Source organism: Quercus suber, unplaced genomic scaffold (assembly GCF_002906115.3).
Source record: "Quercus suber isolate HL8 unplaced genomic scaffold, Cork oak 2.0 scaffold_421, whole genome shotgun sequence".
Taxonomy (NCBI): Eukaryota; Viridiplantae; Streptophyta; class Magnoliopsida; order Fagales; family Fagaceae; genus Quercus; species Quercus suber.
Genome location: NW_027069872.1, coordinates 539,585 through 558,082, shown reverse-complemented (window position 1 = coordinate 558,082; position 18,498 = coordinate 539,585).

The window sequence follows — 18,498 nt, the reverse complement described above, 5'->3', positions numbered from 1 at the left end:
GCTAGGCTACAGGGTTGATGGGTCATGGGTGGTGGCACTAATGATTTGAGTGTGTTACTAGGTTTTTGTGGGCGTTGCTTTTTTTTTTTTTTTTGGTTGACGGAGTTGCTATTGGGTTAGGAATTGAGAAAGAAAATTATTTTTAATAGGGTTGTGTTAACGGACACCGTGAGGTGTCCATTAACAACAAATATTTTGGCAACTTTTTTGACAACTTTTTTTTTTTTTTTATAGTCAAACCCATATAGGGAAATTTTAACAGGCACCGCACGATATTTATTTACATTTCCCTTTTTAATATATTGTATTGCAAATAAAGATTGGAATGTAGAATGTATTTCAAGAATGGGTTGGTAAAATAAATAAATTTTTTTGGTAATGTAAAATAGATATAAATATTTTGTTTGACATTCCCATATGAATGGACAAAACTTTGATAACTAAATGTCATTGCCATATTATATATTTACTTTTAAATAGGATAAAAGCCTTTGTGAATTGAAAAAAAAAAAAAGGAAATAAATTATTCAATTTTTCTTGAGTAAAACTAAAGCTTTACCCAAAACCATGAATCATTAAGGTTTTTTTTTTTTTTTTTTTTTTTTGTTGGTTGACGGAGTTGCTATTGGGTTAGGAATTGAGAAAGAAAATTATTTTTAATAGGGTTGTGTTAACGGACACCGTGAGGTGCCCATTAACAACAGTTTTTTTGGCAACTTTTTTGACAACTTTTTTTTTTTATAGTCAAACCCATATAGGGAAATTTTAACAGGCACCGCACGATACTTATTAACATTTCCCTTTTTAATATACTGTATTGCAAATAAAGATTGGAATGTAGAATGTATTTCAAGAATGGGTTGGTAAAATAAATAATTTTTTTTGGTAATGTAAAATAGATATAAATATTTTGTTTGACATTCCCATATGAATGGACAAAAAATTGATAACTAAATGTCATTGCCATATTATATATTTACTTTTAAATAGGATAAAAGCCTTTGTGAATTGAAAAAAAAAAAAAAAGGAAATAAATTATTCAATTTTTCTTGAGTAAAACTAAAGCTTTACCCAAAACCATGAATCATTAAGGTTTTTTTTTTTTTTTGAGAAGGGAATCATTAAGGTTTTCTATTTTAAATAAGTTTCATGCATAAAGAGCATTATATCATCATGGGTGTAATAACATAATAACATCTCTGAAAAGGCTCTTAATTGAACTATAAAGTTTTATCCATACTTACTTTAAAATAAAACTAAATTATTGAATTAATAAAGTGGATAAAAAATTAATTAATTAACTAAATATCAAAATAAATACAACTGTATATATATATTTATTTATTTATAAAAAAGCAGAGATTTCCCTCAAAACATCATAGTATGAAATTTGACTGAAAACACGATGACACAAAAGACAAATAAGGTACTTCTTCTTTTATTTATTATTTTGTATTTTATATTATTGTTTTTAATTTACCAAATGTAAAATGCAGATTGATACAGAAACAAATCGGCAATTACTCGTGATTTGGGGTAATGGTTAACTCGCTAGCTTGCACTTCTTGTTTAAGGTTCTTAACCTACTCAATGTGCTTGGATTATTGGAAGATGTATTGGTGATGTTCAATGAAAATATATGTCGGCTTTATACCTTACCCACCAATTTAAAATAATGAAGAAACGAGAATTCACAAGCAATGGCCATGGGATGGGACCAAATAAAGCAACATTTAAACTAATCACTTAAAATCATAACCAGGATTAGGCTGACCATAATTGTTAGTTTTTTTTTTCACTATAAGAAAAGCTTCTTTTTTCTTTTCTTTTTGCTAATTTATAAGAAATGCTTAGGTATTCATCAAATATGTGACAATCATATTAGGGTTCACCCAGTGGCGGCTTTAGGATTTTTCTTAGGGGTCAGTAAGAAAATACTTCTTGAGTAAAATATGAATTTTACGATCTGCATGATTTCTTTATTACAAATATGTCTATAGTACGTACTAGTAAATAGTAATAGAATATAAAATAAACTATAGCTTCATTTGACATATTTTTTTTCTTAATACAATGAACATATTAATTATTGTTGTTAAGTGAATTTTAATTATTACTATTTAAAATACTTCTATCTATTAGTTTAGGACGATTATATGTTTACATTATACTATCAATGTAAGATTTACATAATAGACAATTATCTAGAATCAACATAAGATTTAAATTATAGATAATTATACTATACACATTTGTAAAAAATATACAATATTGTACACGTTTGTTTAGAAACAATATAAATATTATATTGATAGTACAATGTAAACTATGAATTTTCTATTAGTTTATTTCAAATTTGTTAAGATCTAAATGATCTTTTTTTTTTTTTTTAAAGATTTAAGATGATTTTTTTTATTTACTTTTGTTGTTGGGCTTACTACTTCTCCTAGATTTTGGATAAAATTGGTTTCTTGTTAGACTTTTTTTGTGTGTTTAAAAAGATCAAAATATTTTTAATAAGATCATAACTAAGCTTATTTCAAGTGGATTTAAAAAATTTTATTTTAGGAGGGTCAAATAAAAAATTATATATATATATATATATATACCCCTTGAACTGTACATGGTGCTGCCCATTGGTTCACCTAGTTCAACTAAAATCAATCATCTTAAGACTAATAAGTTCCAATGACAAATCCTATCCTTATATAAAATAAGGTGATAAGGTGGAGGGTGATGTTCTTGGTTCATCCGTTATTGGGTGCATGCCAAATTTATCAATAAAAAAAAAAATCAAAAATCTTAGAATTGAAATAACTTAGTAAAAGAGAATTTATGACTTATACTGAAAAGTAATTATTCATTACTTCAAGAATATAGTGACATGGTATTTTTTTTTCCTCCCACATAATAATAGGTCCCATTAATTAAATTTATGGTGAAATATACTATTCATTAGATAAAAGGAAGTACTATATCACTATATTCTAAAAGTACATAGTAATTTTCCTATATTGAAGCATTTATATAAAATGCTGTAAACATTTTTCCCTGTATAATTTTTTGAGTTACTTTGCATATCACATGGATCAACATTTGATTCAAGTTTTTCATTGAAGTTTGATCCAACTAGTAAAATTTTTTGTCATTAAATAAAAGATATGTTTCAAACTTTGCTTATCCCAAAAACTAATTGGTCTCTTGGGCTTGATGATAAATAACAATTATCATAAAATAGAAGCCATAAAGTTGAATTTTATCCTATATATAAAAATTAAAAAGTTTGATTCAACTTGATTTAGCCACCATAACGAATTTGGCAACTAGTGATGGGGGTTCTAAAACCATAAACAAATTTGGATGTATAAAGCTAAACAACATTATGCCTATTTAAGTATAATTGTAGTGCCTATGTGCAAGTACATATTATTTACTATTATGGAGTACATATAAAGTTCTTGTGAGGCGGGCGGTAAGGGTTGAAGTTCAAGTTGTCATGAGAAAGTTTCACACACATATATACTTAGAATATTCTAGCCTTATCTAAGTGTATACATGTGTGAAGTTCCCTTTTGGAAACTTGAGCCCTAACCCTTGCCCCCTATACCTCATAAGCACTTATACTTGTGGAGTGATCATCGCATCAAGGGTGTGCAATGGTTAGGCTAGAGTATTAATAGTTTAGTATTTCAGAAACTATGAATTTTACTACATTAACCTTACAAATTGATATCTAACCAATTATTAAAAAAAAAAATAATTCAAATATTTATTCATGAATCTTACAAATCACTTTTATTACTACATAAGTTTATAAGTTTTATGTAGTAAAATTAATAATACTTTTTAGCATTTTCTATAACTAAATTAATCAAGCATTAATGCGTTTTTAGGTGATATTTGATCATGTTACTTAGCTGGGCTATAAATGTGCTTCGTTTACCAAAAGTTGTACCGCTGACTTATGGGAGCACTTTTAAGTTTAAATTGCCAGCTTATGGATGAGACATTGAGAAAAGGCAATTTACCAAACATGGTTAAAAGAATAAGGTCCTTTTACCCAGAAAAGAAAAAAAGAATAAGAATAAGGTCCATTTTAACGTGCCTAAACGTTTGGCGTCTCCTTTGGAGAGAAAAAAAAAAAAAATATATATATATATATATAGTAAAAAAAGAATAAGAATAAGGTCCATTTTAACGTGCCTAAACGTTTGGCGTCTCCTTTGGAGAGAAAAAAAAAAAATATATATATATATATATATAGCCCCAAAAAATACTAGTAGAAAATAAAATGAAATAAAGGAAACATGACTTCCCTGGATTCATGCAAAAACATGTATAATTTGTAATTAAAAAAATATTTTACACCTAAAATTTTAAAATTTTACCCCATTGAAATTATATTTCGTTTGCATCATTAGTCTTTTTTTCATTTTTTTTTTTTGTTAAGTTTCACATAAGTTTGCCACGTTTGTCTAATTCGTCAAATAAAATGATGCCACATTATTTTTATTTAAATTATTTAAAAAAATTTAAGCTAAAAAAATGAAGTGACATCCTTTTATTGAATAAATTAAATACGCGTTACAAGTTTATGTGACAATTAACAAAAAATATAGATGAATAGACTACTGATGCAAGTGGAATATAACTTCAAATGGTAAAATCTAAATTTTAAAATTTCATAATGTAAAATTCAAACAATCACAAACTTTATAGTTTGCAATTTACCCTAAAAAAATATAAAATGGAATCCAGTTTCCTTTTGAGAAAAGTATATCTTTAAACTGATTTCAAGAAAATTTTCTCAAAAACATATCACGTGATAATTGATCAAACTAATAATAAAAAATTTTCCATCTCTTTATGTCCTTCTTAATATTTGAGTATAGCCGTGTTTTGTAATCTAATAGTATCTCTCTCTGTCTCTCACTCATGCTATCCTAACCATTCATTTTTCTAAGGTAAAAAAGAAGGTGACTATCTAAAAAGATTTATATGCCATTTATGCATAAAAAATTACAACTTTTAGTCCAATTATATTACGTAATAGACTATAGTTAACTTTTTTTTATGAATTTACTATTCCTTCTCTACTACAGAGTCTGTTACTAAGATAAATGTGATAAAAGATGTACATGTATTTTGTGGTTGTGATACTGGATTTTTGGACCATTTATTTATTTCTTGCATGGTTTGACTGAACTCTTCTTTCTCTAAAAAAAAAAAAAAAAAAAAACTGAACTCTTAGTCTAAAGTGGGGCCAAGCTTTAATTGTATTCCACTTTATGATGATGGCGTTGAAAGGGGTTTGTTGCTTCGTATATATTCCCCCATCTTTTCGTTTCACTTGTACCGATGGGGAAGGGGAGACCAACCCAGCCCAAGTGCTCATTAAAAGAATGGCCTCTTTCCATCGCATCGCATTGCATGGGACCATATATATTTTCAGCTGATCGAGCAATAACACCGACTCAATCATTAAAATTATCCCCCGTTGAAATTAGACCCACCACAGACTATTATCAAAAGAAGATTGTTTTGAGCCGAATAGGCAATAATTATTTTTATTTTTATTTTTATTTTTACCTCTTGATTTTGTTACTTTTCCTTTTTTAATACAAAAATATAAATTTTTTGAATTTACATACAATAACATATGTTTCATGATAATGGTTTATTATTACTAGTATGTTGAAATATTAATGAATTCCTTTTTTATAAGTGAGATTTAAACCAAATTTTTATTGGAACACAAAAAATTTTACCAATTGAAATTCAGTCTTGTATCTCGTCGGATTTTAGGACCCAAAAAGAAAAAGAAAAACAAATTTAGCGCATTCTTTAAAAATCGAAAGAAAAAGAAAAAGAATCGGCACGATTTTTATTTTTTATATACCTCAACCTTTATTATCGGGAGTCGTGAGGACATGAGAATGGGATTGGGACCCAATGACAGCTTCATCTGACAAATCACGTTTCACTTACTTTTGCCCAACACAACACAACACCGTACAACACAACAGAACAATGTCATCACTCGTATTATTATATTAAAATTTTACGCGCGAAAGCACCACAAATCGACACGTAAGCTACGTCGGTGGGTCCCAACCTACCGTTAGGTTATAACAAAACCCTTTTACTACACGACAAAATACATAACACCACTTTTTTTTTCCTTACAGTAATTGTTTCGAAACTACGAAAAAGACCCTACGATTCCTTATGTTTTTTGGTGATTGTGTTGGCAATTTGGTGATTCACTGACAAAATTAAGGGAGTGCCCAAATCCATGTACCAAAAAAAAAAAAAATTTTATTATCGGGAGTCGTGAGGACATGAGAATGGGATTGGGACCCAATGACAGCTTCATCTGACAAATCACGTTTCACTTACTTTTGCCCAACACAACACAACACCGTACAACACAACAGAACAATGTCATCACTCGTATTATTATATTAAAATTTTACGCGCGAAAGCACCACAAATCGACACGTAAGCTACGTCGGTGGGTCCCAACCTACCGTTAGGTTATAACAAAACCCTTTTACTACACGACAAAATACATAACACCACTTTTTTTTTCCTTACAGTAATTGTTTCGAAACTACGAAAAAGACCCTACGATTCCTTATGTTTTTTGGTGATTGTGTTGGCAATTTGGTGATTCACTGACAAAATTAAGGGAGTGCCCAAATCCATGTACCAAAAAAAAAAAAAAGTGGACGAAGTGGTGAAATTGAATGATGAATATTTGATGGATGCACATGGGAACAAAAACAAACAAGCTTTGAGATTGATTTTTCCATTTAATTTAATTTAGGTCCCACCAAAATTCAATTTTTTCTTGCCGTACCTTATAAAGCTTACCTATGCCTATGGTACCATTTTTTACAAAGTACGAACATAATTTTGTTTCTCCCCCTCCCCCCAAAAAATACTTCTAATACAAACGGTCCACTTTAATTAACATCTAGTTTTTACTATACTGTCCTAAAGGAAACATACATTTTTAGATTAGTATTAGTAATAATGGCTAATAGCTAAGAGCATTAACATCAGAGAGTAAACACCCCTAATTGCTATTTTAGTAATTAAAGCCTCAAATTCATCCTCTATTCGAGTATGCAAACCCAAAAATTTTTGCATCTCAGCTACAGTAAGGTTGCAAAAAATTCATTTTTTAATCACACACTCTCTCTTCCTCCCACTTCAAATTTCTTTTTTCTCTTAACCTTTCTTTCCCCCATGCTCTCTCCACTCTTCCTCTCACGGTGAATGCTTCTCCTCTCTCTCAAGATCAGCTTGTAGGTTTCAAATCGGCATGGCATATATCGGCGCAGAGGCTTTGGGTGGGTGGGATTCAGATTGCCGTGGGCTAATGGGTGCTCATGGTGGTCGTGGCTTGCCGTGGGAGGGTTCAGATCGAGTGTGTGGCTATGGGTTGGTTCAGATTGTGTGAGTGGCTGTGGGGCTGTTGCTCACCGTGGGTTGTCGTGGTTTTGCTCGCCTTAGGCTGTTGTGATGATGGTCAATGGCTGGATTGAAGTTTGGTGGTGGGTTTCGATGGCTGAGATTGGAGTTTGGTGGTGGGTTTCTTTCACAACAATCTTCCTTTAAGGGACAACGGTGGTTGAGATTTGAGAGGAATGGTGGCTGGTTGGGTTTTGTTTTTTTAATTAGATTTGGGTGGGGGTGGTTTGATCCGATGGGTTTGTGTGGGTCACTAGGTTCATTGTTTTGGATTTTGTGGTGGGTAGTGATGGTTTTGTGGTGGATTCCAATGGGTTTGTGGTTGTGATTTGGGGGCAGTCACGGATCAACCATGAGTTTGTGATTTGGGCAGTGGGTTTGTGATTTGGATCGGTGGGTTGGTATTTGGGTGAGGGTGGTTGATCGGATAAACTTTTGGTAATTGGATGGTGGTGGTGGGGGCTGAGCTTTGATGTTGGGTTGCTGTTGGGTGGTTGAGCTCATACGTGATGGTTGCTGGAAAGATAGAGACAAAGGATAAGAGGAAAGAGAGAGATGGGAGAGGAAAGAGAAAGAGTTGTTTTTTAATATTATTTAATGTTGTAATTTATATTATTTTAATAAGTTGTACATAAAAATAGAAACTAAGATATTAGGAGAGTTCTAAAATAAAATGGTAAAATAGATAAAATAAATTTTTAGGGTGTAAAATAGAATTTTTTTAGCATCCCAAATGCTAGTGTTCTTAAACTTTTTTAGGGTACATCTATTTTCTTCTTGATTGTTGATTGATATGACTTATGAGAAATGTAACTACCTAAAATCTAATCCTCTTTTACTAATTAAGCTAAACAATTTTCCATATACTTACATTATTGAAACTATATATTCTAGAAAACTTGCACATAATTTTGATTTTAACATTACAAAGTACAAATTCATTTATGATCATTTACCTTGATTGACTAAAATGGTCAAGACCACTTATCTTTTTCATCTTTGAGTTTTGTTATATATATATTATGTCATTACCTATATTTTATATATTTTTTGCCAAGTAAACCTATATTTTATGTCTTATTTCTTCACGAATCAATAATTTTTAATTTCCTAAAATTACCTAAATTCTTTTTTAATAAATTTTAAATGGGAAATTTTTTTTTTTTTTTTTTTTTGTGTTTTGCAACATTTTTTTTTTTGTGTGGCTAAAATGCAAAATACATCCTCTATGTTTCATTATAATTTATTTTAATTCTCTAATTTTTCTTTCGTTCGTTAATTTCAATCCTCTAAATTTCAAGTTTATTCAATTAAGGTTTCTCCATCAACTTATGTTAAATGTTACAGTTAATTGTCCAAATATTTAATTTTTTCTTCAAAAATTTTAAATTAAAAAATCCAATTAACGATTGAAAAATATTTTCTATAAACTTTTTTTCAAAAAATTTAATGGAAGTTGTGGGAGAGTCTTTAATTGAATAAACTTAAAATTTAGAGGACTAAAATAAACAAAAATAAAGTTAGACTGAAATGAATTGTTGTAAAATTTAGAGGATGAATTTTGCATTTTAGTCTTTTTTATTTTTTTTTATTTTATGAAGATTATAATTTCAATGATTGACTTGCATAAGTAAAAGTTTGCATGTTGCTCCAAAAAGACTATTTTTTTTCCTTCTCATTTCCATAGGTAATAGATTTCATATGCAGTTAGGAACACCATGTTCTGAAAATAAATTTTATTGGCCTTGTAGATATGAATTCAAACAGTGGAAATATAAAAAGATGTATAGAAATTTTACAAAGAGTTAATGACAAAAATAAAGATATAACCAATAGGCCACCAGTCATCTTCAAAAGATGGGAATATAAGGGGTTTTAGCTAGGAATTCGCACCAGTATCTTGTGGTTGTGATGTCGAACGATATGTTTCAAAAACTGCTTACTTTAGGGTCCATATTACAACAATGATACAATACGGAAATGATAAAACTTAAGAAAAGTACTAAATATTAGATATCATTAAATATAAGATATTATTTAAACTTCTCTAAATTTAATTTAATCATAATTGTATTAACAAATGTAATATCAATCGTATTAATTTTTTTTCACGGCAATAAAATTCAACATTTGTTTCATCAATCAATACAATTATATAGTTAATTTTTTTTTTTAATCTAAGATAAGACACTTAAAAAATTGTACCAAGATTTTCTTTAGTGAAAATATTGAGATATGAAAAGCCTCCCAAGAAGTTTAATTTGTTTTCCTGGCCCTAAACTTGAAAGTATGGAAATACGATGGAATAAAAAGTAAGAGCATGCACTGACTGTTGAATTAATTAATGTTGATAGCAATGGCAATGGCACTTGGAAAGGGCCATTCATTGTCTTTGCCTTAAAGGAAGTCAAACAGAAGATCATATGGTGGCATGAATCTTCCACAGTTCCACTTCGCCTTTTGGTGACAACTGACAAAGAAAAGGAAATTTTTTTAATAAATAAATATAAGCAAGAACAAAGTAATTAATTAATGTGTCTAGCTAGTACAAAATTACAATGCTAACATAAAATTGGCTTCATATACAATATTTGTTTAATAATATATATGATCCAAACAATGATACCTCTTTGAATGAAATGAAGCTCTTGCTTCTTCTTCTTCTTTTTGTGTGTGTATCTAATTAAAACAAAAGAAAACAGGTTTTTGTGTGGCATGTGACAACTGGGTGGTGGTGGGGGGAAGATTCCCCACTTCGCCAAATATAAATATAAATGTAAATGTTAATGATGATTAATAGTAGTAGGGTAAGTACATAATTGAGTTAGCTTTTTAAAGTTTTTCAATCTGTATTAAGTTAATTAGAAAGATGTCTTAGAGGGCACTGCAGTGCAAACAGTATCTACTTTAACATTAGATTATTGAGGTAAATCTTATGCCTTAGCTTTCCAGAATTATATGTTACTTTATAAATGGTTGAGTCAGAGCATATTTTGTAAAGATCTCTTTTCTCCAACTCCAAGTTTGCTCGGGTAGTTATTATATTATTATGGGACTTTGCGTTACCCACAGCTGGCGAATATTTAATTCAAGGTTGGATTTTTGTTCCTTCTTTACACCTTATTTGGATGTTTTTAAAATTAGTAAGGAGGAAGGGAGTAATTAGCCATTCCCCTTGTGTAATTTTGTTAATATAATAAGGGTAAATTAGGTAATTTACTTGGTCAATAGTTTATGTACTCTACTCCCTCTCCAAATCTCTCCAATTTGGGGGAATTAAAATTAGGAGGCTAGAGGGAGTCCAAACCCCTCCAAACTCCTCCAAACCCCTCCCCCTCATTGTTTAAAAAACTTCCAAACAAGGTAATTGCATTACTCTCCCTCCCTCTACTCTACTCCCTCTCCTTTTTTAAACATCCAAACATGCCATTAAAGTACCTCATCCAAATTAAAATCCCTTCTAAAATATATATTCCACACACACTAGATAGATTTCATTTTATCATATCAACTTCAACCCTAAATATCAAAATGAAAGGCCGATATGAGTATTATTAACTAATAATATTTTCCCATGCATAATAATAGTATTATTATTATTATTAAATTATAGATTAACCAATCTTCTGCATTGTCTGTCTCAATTCCTAATTTCTCAATATGAAAAGTTTTCAAGGTCACTTGAAAATTGAAATGGAACTTAATTAACCTTACGCATAATTTGTGGCTTTTTCCCCTTCCCCCCCTCCCCCCCCCCCCCCTTTTTTTTTTAATTTATTTAAAATTTTCTTTTGGGGGTACGTAGGGGTTAAACTGTTAAAGGTTGCTAATAGGCTATATATGAATAAATTTTTGGCCACACTCTAGTCTAGTGCAATATATATATACATATGTGTGTGTATGTATGAGTGCAACATGATTTTTTTGCTGCATGAGGATTTGATGGTGAGGCTACACGCATCTAGGAGAGGCCACTAATTATTAGATCATAGATCATTGCATTCTATTCTCTTGAATTATTGATTGCTTTGTGAAAAGTAAACTTGTTATATATATTGAGATGGCATGGGAAGATTTTAATGTGATTGACCTTCCTCTCTTGAACTTGAAATCAAAAGAAAAAAAAAAAAAAAAAAGGAAAAATTAGAACTTCAATTAGATCAATAGCCACAATTCAAACATTTCTTAATTTTTTTTTTTTTTTTTGAGAAACAACATTTCTTAATTTAAACAATATATTGGTCGCTCCAAATATATTCTCTCTGTTTCCGTGGCCACCTTTTCTTGTCAACTTCTTGTTTCTCCAATTAATTGTTTTATGGGGGCTTCGATCAGTAGTTGATACTTTGCTGTCTTTGACAGTTGACTAGGTAAAGAATGTTGAGAATAAAACCAAAGTAGAACATAATTTAATCAATATTTGAACTTATTTAATTTCTGAAATCATATGCTAATTGGTTTATTTGAATTATCATGATGATGCAGGTCTAATAATTTAGTTACCTACATGCATAATGCCTTATTACTGAGAATCCTTGCCTCATAACTTAATCAATTACCCATGTCTTTTTCGGTGAACGAATAATTAACGTATATACATATATCAAGTTGCTTAATGAAATTTAAAAAATATATATTCCAGCTGGCCGGGTTTCTTCAGCAAGAAGATGAATTAACCAAGGCTGCGCGCGTAATTGATCATTTCCCAACGATATATATATATATATATATTAACGAATGGTCCTGAACTCTCGAATTATTCCTAAAATAATGATACTCCCATTATTACCAGCCAATCCTACACATCCTGACAAATATTCCGAGCATAATCAGCAATCATTCATTATGAAATCCTGATTCTTACTACAAGTCCTTTTCTATGCATGAATACTCACATTCATCTTATACATCTCTTAACATGCAATGCTTTTCTTCTCCTAAATCTCTCTCTCTCTCTCTCAAATATTTTTGTTGATTTTCCAAGGTTAACATCCAGATCTTACTTTAGTTCAGAAATAGGGTCTTCAAGATCGAATTGTAAATTTTTTGGAATATGAAAATTAATTTAAATTGTGTGTATATATATATATATATATTTAAGCAATCCCATCCAAAACTTAAGAATTACATTTCAGTACAAATTATTGCCATATAATAATATATGGGGATGTAACTCAAAAGTGAGAGCCTTCATTTTGGACCTAGAAGCTAGGATAATTAAAATTGAAAGCATGAATCAATATTAAATTATTCTACAAATTAAAAGTAGAAAAAAAAAAATTGATATTTTAAATTCTTCTTTTTATTATTATTTTTTTTTGGGTAAAGAAAAAACTTATCAATCTCAACAAATCGCAAATAAAAATTTTAGATTCTTGTTCAATTGAAATCTAATTAGATTTTAATTGGATTCTCAATTTTGCACCACATGTCCAATTCAATTTTAATTTTGTGCCAAGTAGGTTATATATATATATATATATAGGCAAAGTTAAGAGAAAATCCAATTAGATTTCAAATTAGGATTCAATTAGAATCTAATTTTGCACTACGTGTCCCATCTAATAATCTAGTTGTACCAAGTGAGTTAATTCAATATAAAAATTGTAATTCAATTGGACTTTAATTTTGCACCACATGTACTATCTAACCTAAGTTTTTTTAATTTTTGTGCTAAACGAGTTAATTTAGTGTAGAAAACGAGAAATCCAATATTTGAAAAAAAAAAAAAAAAAAAAACTCATAAAAGCACTCACAGCAATGGTGCTATATAGGTATAATGGTATTTTTTAGCTCTCAATCACAAAAAATCACGACGCAACAGTGGAGCTAAATCTCCTTAGCTATAGTGCACATCTATCTTTAGATGTGCACTGTACCTCACAGGTAAATTTTTTTCTTTTTTATTACATTTCTCTTTCTCCTCTCATGAAATAAACATTTCCTATTCTCTCTCCCTCTGACTTCTCTTCTTTCTTCTTTCTTCCTCAATTTTTTTTTCTCTCTAGCTCGCCGGCCAGCTCCCTCATCTCCCTCATCCCTCACTTGCTGGCCAACTCCCTCATCGCCGATCTATTCCGCCGACCCAGCTCGCCAACCACCCCAAGCCCCATCGCTGATCTCCCTAAGCCCATCGCCCAATCCGTGCCTCTCTCTCTCTCTCTCTCTGTCTCTCTCTCTCTCAACGTCTCCGACCCACGCCTCCGTCGGCCTTAATGTCACTGGCCCAAGCCGACCCAAGCCCCAATCCTCTGATCCGCGCCTCTGACCCATTCCTCTGCCCAATCCTCCATCCCAATGCTCACCTAACGCCGATCAGACCTATCCGCCTCAGCCACAAGCCACCACTGCAAGCCGCAAGTCATCACTATCGCCCATCTCTCTATTCTCTTTGCTGTGATTGCTTTTTTTTTTTTCATATGGGTTTGGTAGCTGTGGTGGTGGTGGTGGTTGATTTTGGCTATGGTAATGGTGGTGGATGATTTTGACGGTGGGTTTGTGAATTTTGGTTGTGGTGGTGGTGGATGATTTTGGCTTTGGCAGTGGGTTTTGTGTATTTTGGCTTTGGCAGTAGCTTATTCCTTGGTTTTGTTTTGTTTTTTTTTTCTATGTTGTGTTGTGGTTGTCAAAGTAGAGTGGTGGTTGTGGCCGGTGGTGGTTGTTGTGAGTGTGATTGTGGCTGTGGTTGTGGTTGTGGTTGACGGTAATGGTGGTTGTGGTTGGTGTTATAGATGTTTTTTTGGGTAGTGGGATATATTATTTTATTGTAGGAGATATATTATTTTATTGTTATTTTATTGTGTTGAAAGTTAAAATAGATCCATTGTTGTAGTATATGTGTAGGTAAAATAGATAAAGTGACTTTTTTGTATAGCTGAATAGCTAAAATTTTAGATTCACTGCTGTGAATGCTCTAAAAAATTATATTCACATATCTAACTCTATATATAAGATTAAAGGAAGAGAGGATTGAATAATTTTATATTTATGAGCCTTTTTTTTTTTTTTTTTTGTATAACTAAAAACAATTCAAATTTAAAAGTCATTTATGTAATATATATACTATGACTATGTACGGTCCATTACTAACTAGGTTATATATATATATATATATATGCTTTTTAAAACCAAATTTTAGAGAAAATTCAATTAGAATAGAAATTGGATTTTGTTTTTGGTAGCTTTCCATACAAATTAAATTGTTTAGATTTTTGCTATTATTTTTTCTCTGAATTAATGAGCATATCTTTTATATTGTTTCTATTTAGATATTTTGTATGCAAAGATATTGAACATAACAAACTGTAATTGAGCTAAACAATGTCATGCACCTATCCCCATTCAATTTAGGAGATACTATTTGACCATTTTGTGTGCGTGTGTTTGTGTTATATTTAGTAAAATTTCACAAATAATAATCGTCAATTGATATTGTATATGTAGTATCCAATAGTAATTTTCAAAATTATATATGTAATAGCAATGTAATGAGAAACTTGCATAACCAATATCATGAAAATTGTAAGGAAAAATTATTTTAGTACTTCCAAATGTCATGGTTGAACTATATCCTATATGTTTAATAGCCCAAATTAACATCAATAACACCACTATAATTCATCATTCTCGTGCGTATGCACGAGTTACATACTAGTTGAGTGTAAAAATCAAAGAGTCTAAATCTAATTAAATTCTAACTTGGATTTCAATTGGAATCCAATTTTTCGCCACATGTCCATATAAGTTTTTAATTTTTGTGGCAAGTGAATTATTAGGTGTGAAAACTATAGAGTCTAAAACCAATTAAATCCTAATATTTTAGAAACCATTATATATTTTAGAAATGTATAGTTTAAAAAAAGTGTAAGTCAATATCATGTATAATTTAAATCTCATCTAAAAAAAAGTATATTTAAACCATATAATTGTGATTGTTTTTAATTGTACCTGTGTATATGTATGGGCTACACATGAGTAATAATAATAGGTTTATTGGGAATTCTTATCCTATCACCTTTTTACTTGAAACCAAATAGATAAATACTGATATAACATTATAATATTATGGAGGTAGAAGGGTATTTTGTACCAATATTATCAATCTTGTTTTAGTATCCACTTATGTATGTTTGTTGAAACCAAATATTTTGGTATCAATCAATTCTCCCCTACAGTTTTTTGATTATTGCACACACCCATATATATATATATATATATATGTAGGGATAAAGGCCCAAATTTGTATATTGGGCCTTGGGCCTTATTTGGGAATGTGGACGTGTCCAAGTAGGGGTAAGTGATTGAGAGAGACCCCAAGTTTAAAGTCTCACAAAGAAGGAACGGATGAAGAACGGTCCGAGGAGTAAATCTTCCTTGGACACGACAAATACAGTTCGAATCTATAGTCCAGCAACCGAGGTGACATATCAGGAGGTTTACACGATGAAGATGAGCTTCAAGCATGTATTGGAGTGATAAGAACTCAGAAATATCTAAAGGAAAAGCTGCTACCACCACATTAGATGCATTGCAACTATTTTTCTGGCCGCATTTATGTGGAGAAGATCCTTGAACAGTGCAGTCTCAACTATTACTACTCACAGGAAGTTAAAGAAGGCGTCTGATGGGACAGACACTCAAGTGAAAGTTTAGATGATTAACAAGTGTAGGATCAAGATGGCTGTAGGATTAGGATGACTTGAGAGGAACTATATAATGTGAAAGACCTTCCACGAGAGGGGGATGGAAGAAAAAGAGGAAAGAAACACTATAGTAATCAAAGTTGTATTTATAAAAAAGTTATATTGATTTATACTCCGAATTATTTCCTTGGATAGTGAATTTATTCAATCCAACGAGTCTTGTTCTTGCTTGATCATCTTCTAAATCCATTATTAACTTCATTAAGGCCTAGCTCTTTGTTGAGGTTCAAAATTGGGCACAAACTAAGGCCTAAAGAAATAACATGGTGGGCTCATTTCACCAAAAAAAAAAAAAAAAAAAAAGCTAATAGAAAAATAAGGAAAAGGGGAAAACTGGGCTCACACAATAAAGAAAAGAGAAAAGAAAGAAGAAAAGGGCAAGAGGAGGACTGGAATCCAGAGACCCATGAAAAGAACAAAAAGGGCCCAATCCAGGCAAAACCAGCAAACCAAAGAAAGCCCAGTAAGAAGGGATGGGCCGAGATCCCAAAATATCCCCAGAGTCCAGGGATCCCTGGACATGCGAAGTAAGATTGAAGCAAATTCAAAAAGGGATAAAAATTAAAGAGCATGCGGGTCTCATGCTCTACACATGCAGTAGACCCAGAAAGTACAAAGCAAAACACAAGAGCCGTGATTCCGACCATTTGGAGAAAAGTGACAAGGAAGAGTACAACTGAAAAAAAAAAAAAAGCTGGAATGCTGAGAAGAAAAGGCCAAATAGCTGAAGACCAGCCAACGGAGAAGCCTGGAAATAGAAAACTAGCTAAGGGACTTTCGTTTGGTCGGACCAAAAGCAAGACACTATGAGAGAAAAAGGAAACAACATAACTCTGAGCAACCTGGCACGACAAGAACTCTAAGGGGCAAAAGGGAGAAATTACTAGTACCCTGGAGCCCGAGCTGTGCTATAAAAGGAGGAGGGGGTCCGTGCTACAAGGGCATTCAGATTCAGAAGGAGAGATTCATCTTTGATTAGAACATTCAGGCATTCACGGCCATATTTATCAAAGTCTCATAGAACTAGAAAAGAGCTTTGTAAAATTAAAAGAAAACAGAGGAACCGCTCCCGGTATTCCAGAGACAGCCACTATAGCACAAGCTCGAATTCAACAAATTCAAATTTTGCAAGTTTTGGAAGCTTAAATAGCTATCAAAGTCTGTAATTTTTGAACTTAGTTGAATCTTGCATCACGTCTTAGTGAGCACTGTAATCATAGTTAAAGAATATTAATAAAAATGCACCTCACCAATTCAAGGATCCCTAACCTTTTCTTACATTATATTTCATTTGTTGTGCATTCCTTTGCTGCTAAAATGTCATTCAATACAGATATTTTTGCTTGTTAGTTATTTGTATTGTAGGAAGCTTGTTTTGTACACCACTCGGTTCTTAAACAGCCCTTTTAGCTGCGGTAAACCGAGCCCAGTCCACCAAAAATATTTCTTTGGCCCCAGGATCCTTGGGCTACTAAGGTGAGAAGAAAAAGCCACTCTCACACTCTTTAACTCATTCTCTACAAATTTATTTTATTGGGCTCATTGGACCATCATCCAATTCTTCTTTGGACTTGGGCCCTAAATTGACAATATATATATATATATATAACACAAATACATATTTAACACTCATATTTACTCATCATTAATAAAATAATTAGAATCAAATCAAAACAACATAGTTTTAGGTTTTTTTTAATTTATTTTTATTTTTTATATTTTTAATATAAGATGAGCAAACTTGAATTTGATCGGAATAACAAACTGTAATTAACTGGAATGATATAAAATGGATCAGAATTTAGCCTGAGGTAGAATGACAGGATTTCTTGTTTTGGTTTGCTCACAAGTACGATATTTTTGGCTGTTTTGGTTGGAAGAGAATAGAATCCACTACAATGTTTCATAAAATTTAAAATGTTTGTCAATTACTTACGTGTTGAAAACCAAAACTTTGTAATTGATGAAGTTATTTTCCTGAATTCCTAAACCAAATTTTATGTTAATTAGTTATTAGATAGAACAACTTTCGTTTTTGGCTTATATTTATTGTTTTCGGTTTTTTTCTTTTTTTTTTTTTTTTGAGAATGAAGGGTTTACTTAAGTTCGTTTGGCATTTTGGCATACATTTTTGGACAACTTTAAGTTTATGTAGCTTGTGGGTTTTTGTTATTTGGCCCACTTTTTTAATCCATAAAATCATTAATTACTCCTAATTTTTATCGACTTTATGATCCAAATTACAATCGCATTTCAATCCTATAAACCTACTATTATTTATGTGATTTGAATTTAAGTTGGGATTATTTATTATTTT